Here is a 21253-nt window from a genome sequence, read left to right as displayed (position 1 = left end):
ATCATTGAAATAAAACTTGTCAATTTAAGTGGAGTCTGACAGCACCCTGCAATCCTCCAGGCTGTGTGTGTACTAACTGTACTGAAGTTACTCCCTCTGACTTAAAAGAAGAGGGCCTGTGAGATAAACACAAAGTAAACTTTAAAGTGTGCGATAATGTATGCGAGCCCTTCTGTATTTGATGCTGCTCTGTTGCATTAAGATCTATCCCTCAATGCCCATATTTAATGTGTCAAGTTGGAGCTTTTCTGTGGCAGAGAGCTGCTGCAGAGCATGGCGGCCATCACCAGGGAGCTGTGATCACACAGTCGCAGTAGAGAAAGCATTCTGCGTTGTGTCCCCACCCCCGAGGAGCTCATTCAGCATATTCCTGCATAATTACCTCAAAGTGATTACGGAAATCAATGAAGTACTGTCACTGCCGTGGGCAGTTTTAAAGAGCACAATATACATACCTGTCCCGCTCACTTGCATAAGAGTTTGCAAACACTCAACAATGCACTTAGCAAACGAGGCACAAATAACACAACCTGTTGCCCTGAGCACTTTTTGTGCCTCCATAACGTTATTGGAAGTGTAAGACGGGGAGTGTTTGCAGCAGTTTATGAAGCCCTGGAGACAAATGACATGATGCATCCCTCCATGAAACCAACAGCATTTTTTATGAGTTTTAGTATTGGAGATAATGTCTGAGAGCAGACTAAATCATCTTTCCTGAGGCCCAGCTGGCAAAAACAACACTCGTGTTGGTCCTGGAGAATGCTCTGAAGGACACACAGTGCAGCAGCAGAACCAAATACATGTGAAGGTTCTTTAAATTTTCATGCTGCTGACTATAAAATAAAGTGAACTATGGGAAAAGTGCAGTGCCTATAGGTCAACCCATGTCTGGACTGTGCAAATTGCTGCGCTAATTCTGCCATGTGGGATCACACACACACACAACACCGCAGTGCAAAGCTGTGCTGATGACTCATACGTGCCACACAGTGCACGAGTTAAAAGGTGGAAGGTAATCATTGATAACAAAACAAATTGTTCCACCAAGCAAGACAGACATCACATCAGAGATCATGCCAGCTTAAGGCAGTTATGGCTCATATAAGGCATATTGATTAAAGAAATAACTTTAATAACAAGAAGGTAAGTGACAACTATTCTTCTCAGACCCATTCTGAGAAACAAAACACGTAGCTGAGTGTGCAAGTGCTTCCTGTCAGGTTCTGAATGCAACTTTTTGAGAGAGACTGCCACCAAGTCAGTGCTGTTCTTTGTTTTTAAAATCTCCAGCCTGTGTTGTCCTTGAAAATGCACGATGCATCAGGATGTTAAAAAGGGGGAAATTCAAAAATTATCCTCCAGTTGATCAGAATCTGTAGTGTGCAGGCATGCATAACCAAGGACCATGTCAACTTCAATACACCAGATGATAATACAGGTGCTCTGGCCAACATAGTGATATAAATATACTATTAGAATAATACCACAATGATTTTAAACTCACTGCAAACCTGTGTGATTACAATATAAAATTCAGATCTGTAAAGATGCTACAGGTTTTTCTGCATCTTATATTTACAACCTGTGCAGTAAAACACTAGTTTTTTAAAGAAAGCCCACTGCAAAGAAGTAAATAAAGAAGTTATATATGAGCCCTCTGCACTGGTGCTTTCCTTGTCCTTTTCCATGCAGTCTACTGGTGATAATATATACAGATAAACATTATTTACAGATAACCAAAAGGCATTCATACCAGTGCTTTTTAGTGAACATCACAGTGAAATTGGACAATTCATTCATGTACGTGTGTATCATTTGCATGCAAGATCAAAACTTAAGATAGCTTAACATCGTTACGTCTTCCCTCCTGCGTTTGCATTAGTCCATTACATCAATTCATTTGGTTAATATGACTAACTTTGTATTCCCAACAATGTCACACTTGCAAGAGCGGCCATTCATAAAAATGAAGGTTTTTGCCTTAAGCGCTGACACTTTCACTAATGGTGTAATGTGTCTGATATACGATAATGACTCCAGGGTTGATTGCATTGGGCCTGTCAAGGACTCCTCGCAACATGCTTAGAGCAGAGGTCGAAACCACGATTGGAGTTTAGAAAGTTGACAGGCTTGGTGCAATGCATTAACTTTGGACTCAAAACCTGAGACGTGGCGAAGGAGGACGTGAATATAAAGGAAGGCAATGCAGAAATAGAGAATACAGCACAGTCCTGGGTTGGTTGCATAAATTTGATAGCTGGACAGTTGAGGATTCCTGTGAAAGTATTTTCTCTTACTCATTACTTTACCGTTTAAAGGTATTGTCATCTTCAGCTCTGCCACATCCTTTTTGTCCGTTTCACCAACTCCAAACTCTGCTTCATAGCAGGTCTCACTATTGTTTTGTAAACCTTCCTATTCACTCTTGCTTCTATCCTTCTCTCACAGATCATCCCTGACACACATCATCCTTGCCCACACTCTTTTCTTCCTGTCTCTTGTGAACCATATTCACACACATGACTTTCACTCCTCTTCTCTCCAGAGCATACCTCCAACTCTCCAGGCTCTCCTCCACCCACTGCTTACTCTCACTACAGATCACAATATCATCTGAAAAATTAGAGACTCCTACTTTACCTCACCTGTCCACCTGTCCTTGTATATTTAGCTCTACTTAATATTATTAAGGCTTTTTTCTGAGCTGGACATAGTAAAGCACAGAACATTAGAGGAACGTTTTTCAGCCTTTTTTTTTGCTTGTCTCTAAATTATGACCTATCACTGAGGCTCAGGAGATCACAAGTTGTATTCTTGTGTTTTGCTGCCGGTCATAACTCATACATAGTATATTTTGTTGACCTCTCGGGTTTTACAATATTACATTTATAACACTAAATGTTTCCTTTAATAGAGAGATCTTATTTAAACAAAAAACATTTAGGGCTTAAATCATCTCCTGGCACGTCGCTTTTCTCTCTGGCTCATCATCATTTGTTCTCTTCCGTCGGCTTCTCAGTTCTACAGTGAATCCACAAGGTGAACGATGACATGGACGTGACAAACAGCCTCTGATATTGCAAAAGCACGCTTCGCCATTTTACACGACACCTTACAAACGCTCTCTGTGTTATCTCCAGCAATGGCTGAGGCACATTATTTTAACCTGCTGTTAATTTAATTTATAAAAGTACTTCACTTTGAAATGTAGAACACCTTGTTCCTCGGCTTTGCCCCTTGAGCTAAATTATTAACATGATTTAGTGTAAGTCTATTTTTTCCCTTTTGGGGAGTATTAAAAGTGAGCTGTGCTGAGGGGGATGCTATTATTCTCCCTACATCCTGCAAGGGGGCCAACAGAGCAGAATTATATGATACATTTCTTTATCCTTTAGTCATAAAAGGCATCAGTCAAGTCCATTTGTTTTGCATTTCAACTATAATTCTGACAGGGACAAAACAAACTGACACAAAGACAATGGGAAAAATTTGTGAAATGCATTTCGACCGCATGCAGGACATGATAACGCTGAATAACTGTGGCAACATGCCTCAGAGGTATTGTGTGGAAAGTTCAAACTTTGTCACACTGGAAAGATGACGGCCCAAATTTACTTTATATTTCCAAGAAATGAAAAACTATAGAACAGGGATGTCAAACTCTTTATATCACGGGCCACATACAGCCCATGAATCTAAGTGGGCCGGACCTACATGACAAATATGTAAAGTTCTGGTAAATTATTGCCCAGATTGTCCTATAATCATAAAATAGGAAGTTTACATTATAATTATTTTTATTTCTATAGCAGATAGTATAAAAACAGGATTTATTTTCTGTCATTTAAATGTTTATCTATTACTTACTTTAGTATAGTATGAATGACCGTGGGAGACTTCTTGTTCAAAATCTATACACATTTTTTGTCCAGTGGGCCGGTTAAAGTCTTTTTCAGGCTCCTTCTGGCCCCCGGACCTAAAGTTTGACACCCCTGCTATAGAAGATAGATAAAGTAGACATAAAAGACAGCCACCTGTCAAATCATATATAAAACAGCTTTGCAACAGAAAATCTGAATCATTATTGTGGTTGACTATTTAGCCTACTGCCAGGGCTAAAGCTCCAAATACTACTTTAGTTATACTCTATATAGTAAAGATAAGGCTCCCTATATTTGCTTTACGGCTGAGTGTTGGGTGTTAAGCGTCCCCCCTGCTTAGTGTGCGTCCAAGAGTTGAACCTGTCCTTAATCTCCCCTAAGAAATGGGACTGAAATTCTCCCTCTGTAGACAAACTAAAGGGGAAAATGTACAAAAGATTGGATGGTTTCTTTTTCTTTATTCACCAAGCTTGTAAGAGAACATTACATTCTTTATTTTCACATTTTTTAGGCTCCAACTAAATATGTTCATTATTTTTTTAGTGAATAGAATGCATTATGCTGGCACAGGATCTGGGGTGGGCAACAGGAGGGGTCCAAGCTCATAACTGTCCACAGTTCCCACAGAGGAAAAGCCTGCTGATAAGGTTTCAATATAAATAGAGGCGATCAGTCTCACACAGATGTTGTATGATGAGAATGAATCATAAGCCCGCATAGAGGAATTAAAAGAATTAGTTCAAACGGCACTTTGATTTTAATTCCCTCAAATATGGCACATTGGAAATACAAATATAGTCAAAAGAAGTCCAGTTCTTCAGCTCCTGAGTCACCCGAACAAAACAAGACCGTGTTACACTGATTGTGGGACGGCTAACAAGTGTTGGTGGAAAGTAAGTGGCAATTATATAATCAAAGGCAGTTATTCCATCAAGCAAAAATACTCCATCAACTTATAATGACAAAGTGTCTGCCAACATAAGTAACAAATAGGCACTTTTATGTGGTATTTTTAAACATGAGTCGGCTAATTAAACCCAATGACTTCAACTAGTTTATAATAATGCCTGGTTTATGATCAACAAGTAAATAATCATATAGATTTACTATCTAAGCATTCTAACATGACCCACTGGGTATTAATGCCTTATTGTCTTTTTATACCACTGTTATTTCGCTCTGTGTGGCTGAAAGAAAGAATTTTCCTGAGATGGTTTTCCACCATGACTAGAAGAGCAAACATATGTTTAACTGTTGAGGAAGTCATGGAGGATCAGGTTTGCACATACAGGAAGAACTGTCTGAACACTCAGATATCTGATGCAGTAACAAAAAAAAAACACGAAAAGTATGACCTTTGAGACTTTGTAAAATGGAAAGAGCACATCTAAACAAGAAAATCTCTTTAGAGGCTTTTAGATAAGGCATGACAACAGCATTATGTTGAGTTTGCGGCTTCCTCCCACAGTCCAAAGACATGTACTTTAGCTTAACTGGGGATGCTAAACTTGCTGTCTGTGTGTGTTAGCCCTGCAAGGTCTGTTTAGGATGTAACCACTAGTGATTGTGGAGTCTGTTTGGGAGCCTCTTCATGTTAGGCTAACAAGTCCATTGCCGGTGTCACAGCTAACTCACAGCAAAACCCGACATATTAGGCTCCTCTGTCAGCTACGTTTATTAATGTTGAACTGAACAAAAGAAGTAATGTGATGCTAGTGGAAATTCATCCCCTACAGTTTAGTTATTTAGCGTTGTATTTAATTGTTAATATCTGCTCTGCTTATGAGCTTTTTTGTCTCTTTTCTTTTTTCTTTTTAACTCCCAGAAGGATAACTCCTCTTCATTTTCCTTGAGCGGCTTTCATTATTGTCATTAGATTTGTTGAAACAGAATCATGCACAGCACTTGCAGAGACAGCGAGTGGAGTCAGGTGGGGTCTCCTTAGGGAGGTCATTGCAAATTTTGCCCCTTGCAACTGCATTAGTTTGAAGTTTGCCAGCTCTCAGGGACGGCCTCCCACTGGCCTGGAGCCCCAAACAGTTGACAGCCTTGCTGTTAAGCAGCTCCTCTGGGTATAAACTGCCTCTCACTCTATTTCAGCTTGGATAGACACACCCTCCCCCGGCCCCCTTCACCAATGACCCTGAATTGGGCTAAAGATGGATGGATGGACAGATGGACCTTGACTGTTTTAGTGTCATATACTGCATGCATCCACAGCAATAAACATAAAGAAAAACTCATTTTGTGCGAAGGCCATAAATTATATGACTTCAGCATAGCTTCTTATATTTGGGCAATAACGTAAAATACATTTAAAAAAGCTTAGATTAGTTTAGTTTTCCTCTAAATGAGGCAAAATGTCCAGGCTGCATTGGGCTCATTTAAGTTCTGGTTAGCAGAAACTTAAAATTAGTATCCAACAACTGTCTCCCCTGTAAAAAGGTTTTATTGACCCATCCATCGACTTCCATCACCCTCTGTTCACAGACACTGTGGCTGCATAACTACATCATCTCACTTCCTCCTTTGCTCTTGTCACACTTAGTACAGCTACAGGGGGGCTCTGACACGACGCGTTGGATCACCTGCTTGCACAAAAAGCAAATGTTTCCAGTAGAGGATTGTCACTTTCTGCTGCTGCATCACTGTGATGACAGCACTGTTTTTCACTTCTAGTATTGGCTTCTTTTGTGAGAAAAATACTGACACCACTGTGAGAATAGCAGCTTGGCAAAAGTGTGCGAATTAGCCAGCCAAACACCTCTGGACAATACAGTGTGCAGTTTTAAATATATTTTTAAAAAAGGCAGAGACTGCTTTTATAAATTTAAAGCGACACATGCAGAGTGCAGAGTGCTGAGTGTGGCTGCATGAAATCTGCCCAAGTTTATTTGTCTCATAAGAGGCGCGCTGCTGCTTTACTGATTACCTTTAACACCTGAGTAAGCTGCGTGCCTGCCTGCTGCAGGCCTCGACATTTTTCCCGGCACCTTTGCGGCGATCTTTGGATTTCAGATGGCTGACAGAGAAATTGAACTGTTTGAAACATAAATGGGATTAGATGATTTTTGTTCTTCAAAAAGACTCCGTGTCCATTCTCCTCTGCTGGCTCTGCGGTGATAAAATGTCATTGATATTGATCGTCTGATTATTTAATGATGTTACCTTACAGCCATGACGTGGTGAGTGTGCAGTTTTACATGCTTTTCAGTTAAGCAAGTAGAAAGAAAAGGTAACCAGTTTTACTATAAATTTAATCTATAAAGTTAGGCAGATGAAATTCACTAGTAAGTAAATTCCTAAAAGTATTGTATGCTTATATTCTATTTAAAAATATTTTAATTAATCTGTAAAAAAAATACTTTTAATTTTGTTATAAATGTAAATAATACAATAATGTCTGCATTTGTTATGCATTAATTGGAATCTATGATTACTGCTTTCTTGGGGTTTAATACTCAAAATTCTCAATCATTAACATGAACGTTACTCTGGATATACTTCACAGGACGACGCCGTATTGTATTCCATATTTAGACATTATAAACTTGCGTTGCTCTGACACACATTATGTAACGTTATCACACCATGTCAGGGAAATATTGGATCAGATATTCTACGACAAATCATCAAACGATTCCAAAAATGCGTCACTCACATTGCACCCGTTTCCCTCGCAACAAAAGAGGCTAAGCGGCCCCGAAAAGCTACTGTAAGCCCTTTCTCGGCTCGACGGAGTTGAATCTCCATCTGTGGAGATGCTTTCTAAAATTAATGTGTGCATACATTAATAGGAATTCAACCTTTGTCAGAGGCATTATCTTTCTTCTATGTCAGACTTTGTTTATCTGTCGGTGTCTGAACTTGGTGAGTTGCTGCCGTTTCCTTCCTTGTTCTGCAATCTAAACAGGAGTGACTGAAAACAACTACTGAATGCATTTTATTTTCATACTTGGTCCCGTTTTGTGATGGAAGGATTTTTTTCTGTTTGTATCATGACTTTTTATCCACTCACGATATTGACTACAACATTTCTATTACAGTGCATGCAAAGAAGCTTTACATGCATGCTTCCTTATACTTAAAATCCACTGATCCCGCTCTCTCTCTCGACCTCCCTTGCACATTTTTTGGATACAATCTTAACTGACAAGCTCAGCTGTTTTGCATGCAGGGTGGAAACATTAAAGACCGAGTTAATCCTCTCTGATTCCCTGCTGCTGTCACTCACACAGTCTCAGTAAAAGCCACAAAATGTTCCAGAATCAAATAACACAGCATCATACCTTTGATCCGCGTGTAATTTAAGACTAAAATGCAGTAATACTGCATCCTTTGAAAGGATTTCAATTGTTTTTGTGGTAATCACTTGGCAGATTACAAGGGAGGAAAAAAAAGAGTGCATGAACGGGGATGCTTTAGCTGCCGCACATGAAAGATGATTCCATTACAGGTTGAGCTGCCCCAAACTTTAAAGAGACATTTTGGGGTTCAAAGATAAGGGGGGAAAGGAGGGAGAGGAAGGAGGAACAGAAAGAAGAAAGCAGAAAGTTGACATGATGCCACTCCTTGCTCAGCTCTGGATGTTTATGATCAAGGTGCTTTCCAAGGTGCATTTCGAAGTCCCACGCGATTATTGTTTTGGTCATTAATTTGATGATTAATCGTTTAAAATCAGTCGGGAGCCACTTCCAAATTAATTTGCCTGCAGCAGCTCTGTAGCCGCTCATTAGCATACTGTGTTCCACTCCTTGCCAAATAAACTTGTCCAATAAAAAGATAACACGCCTGTGGACATGCAAATACCCAAATGTGATTTTGGCACCGGTAGGAAAGCGGTGAAATAAAGCGTTTGTGTGTTTCGTGGCCCACCGCTCTAATCATAAGACAATAATAAGTGCACTTAAGACCTGGATGGCATAATGGATCTAAATTAGCCAAATTTGATGCCCTGTATGGCAGTAACATCTCATTTTAAATGTCATGAAACACTTCTATGCATCTTTTTTTGCTATCAGATGGGTATGTGTGTGTGTGGTGTGCATGTCTGTGATTTCTGACTTAAGTGATTTAAACTAATGTTGAAGCTGAAATCTAAACACTGAGTCAGAATTTGCAGAAATCTCTGCAGAAACCTGATGCCTGTTGCTATTTTTGTAGTTGTCCTTTTGTTTTGTTCTGTTTTTCTCTTTGCATGATATTTCATAACCTGACTGCTGTGCTCAAATTCTCCTCAAAGTCATGCATTTAATGCCACATCAATAGGCTAAATCCACGCAGCTTTCACTTGTTTACAGATTGTCTCCTTGTTGATGTGCAAATAAATCAAAGTGAGAGATAATGTCAAAATGATGAACAGCACACGCTGCTCGATATATCTTTTAAACTTGATTATTTCACAGAAGATTAGAAAAGGACATAGATCCGTACATCAGAATGACATTTAAATATATCTCAAGGTGAATAAACATTTCTGCATTCCAGCCAAAATGTTTATGACATGCAATATATTCAATTTATTTTTACATTTAAAAATGACGTTTATTGTTTGTGTTCCTATAAACAATGCTGAACTGAGTAAGCAAGCATTAAAGAATCACAAAAGTTCATTTCATAGTGAAAATGCTAATGGCATCCTGTGTGCAATTAGAGTAATGGGACTGCAGTCACTTTCTTTTTACTGTTCTTTATAGTAACATTTGTCTGGTTTAAAGATCCTCTGTGAACTGTTCAGAAAAGCCTTTTTAATAATGACCCTGGTAGATACAGTATTAGCAGCGTCTCGTGCATCAGCCAAACAGGATACGCAGGAGTTCACGACTAAACATGACTGACTGGCATCAAAACTGAAGCTACGCTGGTATTATGATTTGCTAATAATCTATATTTGACTCAGTGCTAAAAAGAAGCGTGGAGATGGGCTTTCATATTTTTAGTGACATTTAAATTAAAACCTCTATTTCTAAGCTAACATTAGATAGTATTGAAAGTAGGGAGGATTGCAGAAAAGGCACTGTACCAAAGCACTTGGGAGAATGGGTGGTGCATCTATATAACAGATTGGTAGAGTTACCAGTGTTTTCAAGTCCTGTCTTGAAGCTTCTTCAGAATTTTGGCAGATCTAGATCTGATCGAAAAACCAGAAGGAAAAACAGCTCAGGACAAAAAGCCACTATTTATAAAATGAACATTGTGTTGTATTTAAAAAGCCTTGAAAGTAGAGACTGAGACGATCATTCATCAGGAAAGTGTTGAATGAGATCTCAGATCAAGCGATCCAGTCTGTTGTTTTCTGCTAGACTTCTGCAGAATCTGATGTCTTTTTGCTGCAAGCACCACATTATCCCCCTGCTGGCCTTTTAGCTAGCAGCCTTAGGTGAGACTGAGACCAGATAAACTCATTGTGCATTGTTTATTTAGGGTGCGTCCAAAAGTAGTGCTCAATTTGTTCTTTATCAAATAACCCAGGGTACTGAGCATAAATACATGAGAAAATACAAAACACTGGGTTACTAATAAAAAAGTTTTTTTGTTTTTTTTTTAAAAAAAAAGCATTTTCAAACCTGTCAGTATTTTACAGTCTTATGGAAAAGAAAACAGGACTCTATGCAGACTTAGCATCCTTACTGTTGCTGTAGGAATTAAGAGGATAAATATCAGCCTTGTGCTGTCAGTCAAGCCCACTTTGTTAACTGAACATCAGCAAGTGCGAGCGCCTCTATAAAAGCAGATGTTTCAGCAGTTTGCTGGTCTGCTGCATTTGAGTATGTGTTAACACAATACCGCAGCCTTTCCAGGAGTGGACGTACCAGCAAATTAACTCGAGGTCAGACCATGCCATGCTCAGAGAAACTGCAAAACTCCCAGGAGCTACATCTCAGACTGCACATGCCTCAGTTAGCATGTTAAAAGTTAACGAAAGTACGATTAGAAGGAGACTGGGAGCAGGAGAAAACCTCTTTTTCTATAAAAGGCAGCACAGCTCAGGTTTGCAAACCACAAGACTTCTGGAACAGTGTTTTTTGAACACATGAGATCCAAATTTGAGATGTTTGGCCACAGAGGTAAGTTTGACAAAGACAAACATGTCAGCACAAACACTTGATGGTGGAGTGGTGATGATTTGAGCTAGTCTTCCAGACACAGGACCTGGGCACCTTGCATTCAATGATTTGACCATGAGCTCATCTGTATACCTAAATATTCTAGAGTCAAATGTGAAGCCCAGATGGCTTCACAGACAGACAGCTAAAGCTTGGCCTGACAAGGTTTACAAGGTTCAAGGTTCTTTATTTGTCACATGCATAGTTATACAAGTATAACACACAGTGAAATGTATAGTATATACATTGGGTGAATGTTCAGTAGTAGCAGCAAGCAGGTGAATTCTGCACATTAATATGAATAGACATCTGACTATTTTACAGGATAGACAATATAAACATATTTAAAATTAAAGGAATTTTGAATGTACATTGTGCCTGGGTTTAGAGTGTCTGGAAGAGAGTCCTGTCTCAAGATGATGTGAGAGGGCAGGTGTGTGTGTTTAGGGCCCGGATGGCTTGGGGATAGAAGCTCCTCTTGAGTCTCTCTGTCCTTGCCCGGAAGATGCGGAACCTTCTACCAGATTGCAGAAGTTGGAACAGTTTGTTGCCAGGATGGGACGGGTCCTTCAGTATCTGCGCTGCTCTAGTCCGGCATCTCCTGGTGTAGGTGTCCTGAAGTGGGGGGAGAGCAATCCTGCAGCAGCGTTCTGCTGTACGGATCACTCTCTGGAGAGCTTTTTGGTCCTTCACACAGCTGTTCCCAAACCACGATCTCATGTTCTGTGTGAGGATCCTCTCCACAGCGCCTGTATAGAAAATCCTGAGGATCTTTGGAGAGACCCTGAACTTCCTCAGTTGTCGTAGGTGATACAGGCGCTGCCTAGCCTTTTTGGTCTGGACCTGAATGTGGGCAGCCCATGTCAGGTCTGAGGAGATGTGGACACCAAGATACTTGAAGGACTGCACCCTCTCCACTGGAGCTCCATTAATGATAATGGGCTTGTAGTCTCTGTGCTGACCCCTTCTGAAGTCCACCACCAGCTCCTTGGTCTTGCCGACGTTCAGCTGGAGGTGGTTGTCCTGGAACCATGATGCCAGATTTTGTAAACCAACTCAGGCGCAGACCAAGAATCCTTTGCAAAAGTGCGTTTATTTACAGTGGTAACACCAGGTGATATATGCATAATTTGTTAGGGAAAAGGGTCCTGGGCTCCAGGGTCCGAGGGGAAAGGAAAAGGGCCCCTAAACACACTCCCACTCACTCCCACTCCAACTCCTCTCCTCACCCGTTTCTCTCGCTCACATGCTCGTTCAATATCACGAGGACGGGTCTAGGGAAGAGCTACACACACACAGAAAGTCCAGTTAGTAATAAATCACACAAAGACTCACAGATTCTGATTAGCAGACTGCAGAATGACTGATGGCTGATGGCTCAACGATCCAGCGAAGAGTAGCGTAGGTCTGTCATCTCAAGAATCCCTCCTGATTTACTGGAATGAGCGGCAGGTGCGATGATAAGCACAGGTGCGTGGGCCAGGGGCGGGAGCTCCCAATGAGCACTGCCGCGGCAGAGGAGAGAGAGAGAACGAAAACAAAAACAAAACATGTTGCCTAAGACGGAGTCGGCCGGCGAGGCACGGGGACCATGACATGGCCAAAGTTGGCTCATGCAACAGTCCTGTGGAGCACACTGAAGACAGCTTTGAAGAAACAAATTCCCAAAACCTTCAATGAACTGAAGCAATGTTGCAAAAAAAGATTAGGCCAAAATTTCTCGACAACAATGTGATAGACTGATAGAGCGAAACAGAAAACAAGTATTTCAAGTTGTGGCTTCTAAAGGTGGCTCCACCAGCTGCTGAGTCAGTTTCACAGGACCATGCAGACCTGGGAACAAGACTTTTTAAGACCTGGGAAACCTGGTGAAAAAACATTTTCTATATACTCTGATAACTATATATAAATCTCCAATAATTGTTTAAATAATGAAATGTACCCTGATCTTTGTTTCCTTGTATAAAAGTAAAATAAAATCATTGCTTTCCATGTCAGGAATCTCAGAGTGAAAGTAAACCGCAAAATGATATTTTCCTTAAAGGTCTGCTACAGATGGTTAGCTAACACACAGTTACATCCAAAACCAGAAGCATTTAAAGGAAGACTTACTGACTGTATTTGGCATTTGTTTGGGTAAGGTCAGATCTATAATTCAATGACCTCACTTAACTGCCCAACCTATTTAGTGAAAGGCCAGTCTCTATTAGACAAAGACATGTATAGCACTGTGGACAAACGACATGTATTATTCAAAGGACTCCACTTTCTCCTCTGCCTCAGTAACACACCGACAAAATCTCTCCTTTCTGTCCCTGAAGTGTATCACATAAGGGGAATTTACACCAAACACACAACAAGTAACAAAACTCCAATGGGATTTGCAAATTTTAAATTTTTTTAAAAAATGAGAAGAAAAGAAGAAGTTTTGTGGGGTAAAAAATGATCTCTCATTTGAATCTGCTTACTAACACGACTTGAACTATGAAACACAATCATGTCATCAGGATGGGTCTTTAAAAAACGGAATAAAAAAGACTGGGAAATTGTGCTGATAAAAACATTTTGTATTCCACTTCCTGCACTGACCCATTATTTATGTCTGCACAAAATATCAACTAGCTCGTCTAACTGTGCTGAACTGTACTGAAATAAACATTTGCAATAAGAAACTAAAAGCCTGGAAGTAAATATTACAATCTGCACTCTTGCCTGGCCTGAAATTTAATTTAAAAAAAGAAGAAGAGACGAATAAAAAAGAAGTCAGGTGTTGCTCTGCCATGTATCCGTGGGACTAGTTTTGAAACCAGGAGAAAAGGCAGTGACAGAAATGTGAAAGTCCTCTAAACAAACCTTCTGTCTCATTTATCCATATAAGCAGAACTGCTGCCTTATAAATGCATTCCCTCACTAACATATATTGAAGACTTTAATAGGATTTATTGGTTGGGCAGCAAAGGTTATATGGTCCGCAACTCTTCTGATTATGAATTGTGATGTTGACTATCATCTATCCATCCAGAGGAGTAGAGTACCCCCAGGACAGGTCACCGGCATATTGTAGGGCAAAGCCATGGAAAAGAACAACCAATCACATTCACCTCCACTCCCACAACCAACTAACCTAGCATGCACGAGTTTGGTCTGTGGGAGAAAGCTGGAGTACTGGAACCCATTGCTGCCCAGGGAGATCATGCAAACTCCACACAAAAAGGCTTCAGGATCCTCTTGCTGTGAGGCGAGGGCGCTAACAAGCACAGCACCGTGCTCCTCACTAGGGATGGGTACCGGTATCCGGTGCCATTATGGCACTGGTTCTGACATAAACGGTAGTAACCAGACCGAAAAGCAGCGCACATTTCGGTGCTTTATTTCGGTGCTTTTTTTTCCTGAGATGTCATACACTTTAGATTCTAGCCAATCATTTTACGTTTCTGAGGATAGTAGGCAGGTCCAGGTATGTACGTTCTTTTAGAGCAGAGCTACAGATTAAAAATGCCCAAGGCGAAGCGGTCAAAAGTCTGGCTGTACTTCATAGCAAAATATGCAAACTCAGCAGCCTGCAACAAGTGCTTTAAGCTGATACTGTGATACTGTCAAAGGAGGTAACACCTCAAATCCGATGAAACACCTGGCGACGCATAGCGTTTTTTTTAAAAGCCGAGAAATGTGCCGTATTTGATAGCTTGCTGCGAGACCTCACACCGAGCGCATCTACTGCGGGTGTGGTGCCTGTTATCGGACCCGGAGTTAGCAACATCCCCCAAAAACCAGAAGAGTAGAGTCCTGGCCCCTAGCCCTGCCAGTGTAGCAGAAATGATGACGGATGATGATGGCAGCAGCAGCCGTTCTTCTCTGCGTGAGTAGCTTAATGTGGTTCGTGTGTAATTTACGCTGAGTAGGCTAACCACGTTATTCTATTAATGCATGTAAGGTGAACTAGCAAACATCATCATGGCTACATGCGGCTGTCTTCTTGTTTGATGGCAGATACTCCCTTCACCCTGGCCAAAAAGGCTAAAATGACCAAAGAAAAAGTGGAAAACAGTTAAACATGAGAGGTTTTTGAACAAAGTTTGTGTTTTTTCCATTGTTTAAGCACTGCTTCCAGCCAAGAGTGATACCATATATGCCCCATAGCTGCAGAAAAGGCTAACATTGTGTGACACACTGTAATGTGTGGTCACATCATGTGATTTAATTTTTGTATATCGTATAAGCTTTTAGGTGTAGTTTTGATAAGGAAGGGCCTTAATCTTGTGATTTTTGTTGGAGATCCAACATGTTCAAAATAAAGATTCAATCAATCAATCAATCCCTAGTTACGCCACAAAGGGGCACTTCCGCCCTAGTGAGATGGTTTAGTGTGACGCTACTGCTCGTCTTCAGATCTGGCAGAAGCGAGAGAGGAAACACACTACCTGTCGTCCATCTCATGATTTATCTGTTTTTTTTTCAGGTTAGTAAGTAATAAGGCCACACATGTGGTCCACATAATTTACATGCCAAATAAGGGTAAAACCTGACCAGCAGTTTGTTTTGCTGGGATCGGTATTCGTCTGTTTTGCTCATTGAAATGTGTTACGATTGAGAGTAGGAGCTAGCTTAGCTCGCCACATCCTGGAGTAGCTGTTAGCTTTGTTGTTTTCTAAACTTAAGGCACCCTCTTGTAACAAAAGTACACCACGGCTCCTGTATATTTGAGTTAATGTGTTCGCAGAGACAGTTTGATGTGTTGTCACTGTTATTGTCTAAAGTTAGTGTAATAACCTATAATAATTCTGATCGCTCTGCAATGTTGATGTGGAGATTTCCACTATACAGGTACTCCATTAGTATATGGTACAGTACTGGAATGTTTGCTTTATCAAACTATGTGTGAAAAAAATGTGATTTATAGCTCTTAGTAACAAACAACAGAGATGACTGTTTAGATTTTTGTTTATACTATTACTATTTTAGTTTATTCTGATTTTGGGCTTTGGGAATGTGAGACAGAGATGTTAAGAAGTTTTTGCAACCTGTTGTGAACACATGAATGTGTTTAAATAAAGATCTGGCAGAAGCGAGAGAGGAAACACACTACCTGTCGTCCATCTCATGATTTATCTGTTTTTTTCAGAACCAGACATAATCTGTCAGCCGCCCTCTTGCTTGGGGTGTGTTACAATTGTTACCTTTTTACAAAAAAACAGCTGAACATGAGAGGTTTTTGGACCAATTTTGTGTTCTCCATTCTTTAAGCACCGGTTTGAGCACCGTTTAAGCACCGGCACCGGTTTGGCACCGGTATCGGATAAAACCTAAACGATACCCATCCCTACTCCTCACTTTAGATAACTTTATTTGTTTTTACTCTTATATTTGCTAAAAAATGTTTACCTATATATGTTTGTACAGTGCATTGCTCCTACATGCAAAAAAGAGAGTTTTCAAAGGACTCTCTGCAGCCCGGTGAAAACTGAGCGCACCGATTCACTAGTTGTAGAGCCACCTTCTAAAAGGTTTAATCAAAATTACAGACTGTAAACTTGATTAGCAGTGGCCAGTAATGAAAAAGAAGGTGATGGTGTGTGCATGCTGCTTCAAGACAAACAAGTGTACTCAGTCAGCATTCATGCAAATTAAAAAGTGCGATAACATACGGTCACTTTCCAGGCTAACTTCTATCTAATTATTTCTCCACACTTATCTGTAAGAGCCTAACTTCCTCTCAGGGCCTGCGAAGTTTGGAGTAACTCTTTGAAATGTCTAAACGAAGACAAGACTAAACATGCATCATCTTCATTGACCTTTAAAGACAAATCCCTCCGTGTCTTCGATGCCTAGAAGCGGTTCAATTGTCCCTTAGAGAGCGGGCCTCATGATGGGCAAAATCAATAACTGGTTTTCACACAACATTCATCTTGGTGTTTATGTTTGCCTGATCAGCAATAGAAAAATCACTGACACTCTGCTCAACTCTCACAGGCCCCACTCAGTAATAATGCTGTGTGCTAATGCTAATCTGTTATCTTGTGTGCTCTGGCATTTTCTGCTGTGGAGTGCCTGATAATTGGCTGCGCTGCCCTGATGTTTGCTTATTAAAGCTAGAGCTTTGGTCTTCTGTCTCTGCTTCATGTCTTTAATTCGCACAGACCCTCTAACACACTCTGTAATTAGGATATTCACATAGCACTGTTATGAGCCTTTTATGGAATCATCTCTGTATTTCTTTAAGGCATGGACACTGGGAATACCGGGGAATGTCTTCGTGCCGTCACCTTAGCTTCACGTATATTCATGCGCTGGACGTTATTATCTTTCTAATTGTCCATGCTGAGATTAACGAGTTATGTATTTGGTAATTACTTCACGGAAAAACAATCCATGTGTATATTTCTTACATCCTCCTTGCTGCTATTACACTTCAGACATATGTTAAGGGCAAATTTTGCTTAGCGCATATAAAATGTAGAGTAAAAACGCAGATGTTCTTGCATTTTAAAGTGTCAGAGAAGTCGGACCCAACTGAACTCAGTGACAGCAAATGAAATTGAACAAGGTGGAAAAACATGATTGGAAGCGTCAAAGGTGCAGATGGGGAAAAAAATACATTATTTGAGGATGCTACTGTGCCACATTATTACTGAGTGGTTCCCGTCAAAGTCTGCATGACACACAGGAAGATTATTTGGTCTGACACTGAGACTCCAACATCTGCATAATAACTTAAAAGTGGGATTGAAGTTTTTGCTTCCACACATCTTGCCTTCTCATCTCTTTCCACAAGACTTTAGTTTTCAATTAACTCTCGCTCATTAACATTAGGAACTGGAACGCTGATCTATCTCCTGGAGAATCTCGAATGCTTCCCGGGCTCACAGAGCCTCACATGATTGATGCACCTTCCTCACTTTCAGTCACAGAGTCTGAGCAAAGGTAATAACCAGACCGTAACCTTCTCAAAGACATTTCCCTTTGTCTTGGACACCTTTCTAATGCCACAAACATTCAGACCCAAACGGGCATAGAGAAGAAATACAGCACATTCACAAACATACACCCCTGTCTTCTGGCAAATCACAGCTGTGAGTCAGCTATTGGAAATGTGGCAAGTAAGGCAAGCACTTGATATGCAGGCATCTGCTTTGTGGCTTATCTCCACTGCTCAACTGTGCAGAGCAGTTGCTGCTTGGCTGGCCCTGGAAAAAAGCTTTTTCTCGATTCTTTTTCTCTCCTCCTTTCGCCTCATTTTCTTTGCCTTCTTTCCCAGGTTTGGGGGTTTCTCTGGCTCCCCATGGCTCTTAATTGTTATTTTGGAAAGACATTATCAGAATAATTTCCAATTATGTCAACTGTAATCAAATGGATGATTCAACCTTAATGTGAAAGATGGTCCAGTGCCATCGCAAATTATGTTAGTGTTGAGGCAGTGTCACTGATAGGAGATAGAGGGTAGGACGGAAAGCATGCACGTCAGGCAGGGAAAATAAAATGTATCCTAAAGTACAAGACTGGTAACTAAGGTAAGTAAAAGCAGAAATTAATGCCAAATTAATCCTAATTAATCCCAGTGATTATCTCCACTCCATTTCATCTGGTCACAATCACTCTTTGGGTTTGATGGTCTTGACCTCGTCGATGTTTTCTCTCACCACTATCTGTAATTTGAAAGACGTTCTTCAAGCAGGCAATATTTTTCTTTCTGAATTGCTTTATTGTGAAGAGAGATAGAGAACGTCAGCTTTTTTCAGTCATGTTCAGACACAGACTGTATAACAATATTTCCTTAATATAACGGAGCCTGTCTTTTGTGACAACAGAAATATGCTAATTTCCGGTTCAGCTGTAGGTCAAACTCTGTTTACCCGTGTGAGCCACTTGAGTTCTCTGTGCACCACATTTCTGCAAACAAACCAAAGGTTTCATGTCGGTGCAGCCTCCTCCATTTCATAAAATGAGAAAAAAAAGGTGCCGTTTCAGCTGACTACTTCCTACCATCACTGGAATTTTCACCACAGTGTTCACACTGTGTTTATTTATTTTAAAAACACATAAATTATAGCCACTTAATTGGGAAAATGTTTATGCTGAATTACTGTGATTACCAAAAAATTGTCTGTTATTCATTTTGTCCCAATTCATTATAGCAATCTATCATATTGTTGTGATACAGCCACAGTATGTATTCCCTGGTATCTGGAAATGAAACTGGTCACAAAGAGGATGCTGCAGAAAAAACATTCTTGCAAATGCTTTGGTTGGTAGCAGGTTGTCGCAGTTTTCCATAGTTTGCATGGAAGATGCAAAGAGTGGTGAAACTGCAGTGAAAGCTTTGAGAAGTGCAACACAATCTGGAAATAGAAAATTAAATTTGCACCTTCTGGAGCGTGTTGGTTGCGGTGCTGAAGCATGAGTTTTCTGGCTTTTGTTACACTTTTTTACCACTGCTTGGCTAGTAGTTAGTGTGTGTTTACAGACAAATCAGCAACTTTCATGCAAACTACAGGCAACTGTGGCAATCTACCAAAGACCAAAGCAATCACAACAAGGTTTTTCCTGCAGCATCCTACTTTGTGGCCTTTTTCACTTTGCAATCACTCAACAAGAAACCCTAGCAATCAGTGGTTGCCTTATGGTTGCTAAACTGTCTCTAGTCCTGTGTAAAAGCGGCTTTGTTCTATTGACCCTACTGCATCACACTTCCAAATTGGTAAAAAAGTTCAAGTCAAATGTTTAGTGATTGCGCAACTGCAATCTACTTCCAAATATTCTGGAAGTAGATTGCTTTTGACCAAGAATAAGAAAAATAAGTGACATAAACAGGAGAATGAATTTAAACATGTATCTGCTTGCAGTCCAACCTGAGAAACTCTATAAAACAAAAGTTAGTTAATTAGAAGAACTTTGCATTGGTCCAGATCTTTGAATTCATCCGGTCCAAGAGTGTGACTTTGTGAATTGAAATGCTGGTTTCTCAAATGATCCAAGACGCATTCATCATCCGTTGGCAGTACTAAAGCTGTTGTCATTGTTTTTTAGTGGTGATCAGAACCAGTAAACACACTTATACTGGAGACTGGAATATGAATGATTCATCACAGATTTATCACAAATGTCAAACTGCAAATGGAGGGGATTAAAAGATGGTGTTAGAATCAGGTTTCATAAAAATACAAAGAAATATAACTTTAATGACCTAGTTAACATCACATACATTATGAAATCATGATCTGTGGATCAAACAAACGGCGAGTTATAACATCGATGGTTTAAGTCTTCTTGATACATTGTTGCCTTTAGACATTTAATTATTAGGAGAAAATAATAAAATTTGGGGGGTTTTTTTGAGTGCATGTTTGCTTTAGCAGTTTGACTTTCCTTCTTTGAAGCATCAGAGCACCAGTTTTCTTCATCCCATGGAGCAGATCTGAAATGTCATGGAGAGCGTAAGGAATGATCCGGCTCAGGCAGCGGCTCAAATGAGAGATTAAAATATTAAAGTGAAGAAAAAAGTTAAAGATTTCCCCTGAATGGGTGAGAATATCCAAAGTCAAATCCTTACCAGTTTTGAATATGGTATTATAATCTTCTTTTTCTTTAAAGGACACAAGAAATAAAAAATAAAGCAACATCTTTGGAAACGCATGGGGGCTTCTGTGCTTTTTAGATTTTTATCCTCCAATAACTGTGGACTTCTGCCATATTAGCTCCACTGGTGAGAGTAGACCCATTTTTGGGGTGCTCAAGTCTAACCTTACCGTTACCGTTTGCATTAGCAAGTTCAAATTCATCTGATAACACAGGATCATTAATGTGACTTAAAGAGTGTCTTTGGTCTTTAGATAGTGTCAGAAACGTTAGCTTACACCAGCTATATCATTATAAGTACAGTTTTTACTGAAACATATTCCGATTATAGTTATATAATGGACATAGACATAAAGTGTAGACTCTCGGTTTAAATTTAAGGGTATCTGTATTCAAATTGGATGAAAGGTTTAGGAGTTTTGGCTCCTTAACATGTGCCACCCTGTTTTTAAAGGGATCAAACGTAATTGACTCAAAGGCTATTTCACAGGCAGGTTTGGGTAATTCCTTCATTATTTCATTATCAATTAAGCAGATAAAAGGCCTGGAGTTGATTTGAGGTGTGTGGCTAAAGGAGCTCTCCGTGCAGGTGAGACAAGCCGTCTGCGAAAACAGAAAAAACCCGTCTGAGAAAAGGCTACAGTGTTAGGAGTGGCAAAATCAGGTTGCTACATCCTGAGAAGCCTGTGATTA

Source organism: Pundamilia nyererei, unplaced genomic scaffold, assembly GCF_000239375.1.
Source record: "Pundamilia nyererei isolate P.nyererei 1_Seehausen unplaced genomic scaffold, PunNye1.0 scaffold00007, whole genome shotgun sequence".
Classification (NCBI taxonomy): Eukaryota; Metazoa; Chordata; class Actinopteri; order Cichliformes; family Cichlidae; genus Pundamilia; species Pundamilia nyererei.
This window is presented reverse-complemented; position numbering follows the sequence as displayed.